This window comes from Danio rerio, chromosome 8 (assembly GCF_049306965.1).
Source record: "Danio rerio strain Tuebingen ecotype United States chromosome 8, GRCz12tu, whole genome shotgun sequence".
Classification (NCBI taxonomy): domain Eukaryota; kingdom Metazoa; phylum Chordata; class Actinopteri; order Cypriniformes; family Danionidae; genus Danio; species Danio rerio.
Window position 1 is genome coordinate 8,994,498 of NC_133183.1, and position 2,119 is coordinate 8,996,616.

Sequence of the window (2,119 nt, forward strand, 5' to 3'; positions counted from 1 at the left end):
TATTCAGAAGTCTTAAACTTTTCCAACGACTTACAGTTTGTCATGATTTGATTATGTTTTAATAATAAAAGTAATATAAATTTGGCCGACACGGTGGCTCAGTAGTAAGCACTGTCACCTTACAGCAGAAAAGTCACTGGTTGGAATTTCTGTGTGGAGTTTGGATGTTCTGCTCATGTTGGCGTGGGTCCAATCCAAAGGCATGCGGTATAGGTGAATTGGATAAATTAAATTGACCGTAGTGTTTGAGTGTAAATAAGTGTATATGAGTGTTTTCCAGTACTGGGTTGCAGCTGGAAGGGCATCCGCTGTGTAAAACATATGCTGGAAAAGTTGGCGGTTCATTCCGCTGTGGCTACCCCTGATAAATAAAGAACTAATCTGAAGGAAAATGAATGAATGAATGTAAATGTAAATGTCCCGGTGGCAGGAGAGTAACAGCTAAGGGGTTAGAAAAAGATATTTGTGAAAAACTGTTACAGTTTAAAATATCAGTGGTCTGTTTCAATATATTTTAAAATGTAATCCATTAATGTGACGTAAAGCTGAATCATCAGCATCGCTGCATTGTTCCATGATCATTCAGACATTTCTGCTGCTTAATACCCTTGAGGAAACCATATTCATTCATTTCCTTCGGCTTAGTCTCTATTTCAGAGATCCCAAAGTGGAATGAACCACCAACTATTTTTGCATATGTTTTACACAGCGGCTGAACCGCCAGTCACAACCCAATACTGAAAAACATCCATACACACTCATACACTACGATCAATTGAGCTTATTCAATTCGCCTAGCACATGTGTTTGGACTGTGAGGGAAGCCGGAGCACACGGGGGAAACCCACACAAACACAGAAAGAACATGCAAACTCCACACAGAAACACCAATGACCCAGCTGGGACTTGAACCGGTGACCTTCTTGCTGTGAGGCGACAGTGCTTACCACTAAGCAGTCACAGTCTTTGGAATAGCTTTTTCTAACATTACGTCTTTACACTCTTGTAGAAAAAAATTTACATTTTTATAAATGGTACAAAGCTTATAAAGAGATCAGTTTTTGACAATTCTCGTTTTTTTCTGGATGTAAGGGGTTGAGTAAAAGTAACGGTTTTATTTTCTATAGTTGTAATAACATGTCTGTAATTGGTCAGAATAACAAGTTTTCCTTTGCCGTGATTGACAAGTATTCCACCAAATATTGCTTTCTACTAAAGTTAAAACATTGGCAATGTTTTGAATACAAAGTGGACATAAACATGCCTGAAAACATGGCACATTATTTCGTATTTTCTGAAAATATTAACAGTAGTTTACAGAATAAAACAAAATAATGTTTTCCATAATTTTCATAGAAATTTTTAAGTGGTCTCTTCACTGTAAAAAGCGAATAGTTGACTTAACTTAAAGAAGTGAGTAAACCTGTTGCCTTAAAATGAGGTAAATTAAATATGCGCATAAATCAAAAGTAAACTAAACACATCGCTTTTAAATGAACACTCAACTGCAATTTTGCAACTCCATCAGAGATAAAAAGTTGAGTTTTACCAAGCAGAAGCAACTCTTTTTTTATGTTTTGAACAAGATGCTAATGGTCTAATCCGATTCAATTATTTATGCTAAGCTAAGCTAAAAGTGCTCTCACCAGATTTGCTGAATGAACACAAAAAGTGATTAAACTCAATTCTTTACAAAATAAAACAAGATAATTTCCATGGAATGTTTGAGTGGTGTAAATAAAATTAGGTAAATAAAATATGTGCATAATTAAAAAGTAAACTAAACACGTCGCTTTTAAAGGAACTCTCAATATTTGGGGAAAATAAGGAAATTTTTCAACTTCCTTAGACATAAAAAGTCGAATTTTACCAAAACAAGCAACTCTAAAAGCACTAAAAGTGCTCACACCAGACCTGGAGATCGGCTGAATAGATTAAAGACAAAAAACTCTACTCTTTACAAAATAAAATAATTTCCATGGAATTTTCATGTGGCGAAAACTTGACTTAAAAAAGCGATTAAACCGGTTGCCTTAAAATTAGGAAAATAACATATGCGCATATTTAAAGAGTAAAATAAACAAGTCACGTTTAAAGGAACAGTCAATTTTTTGTGAAG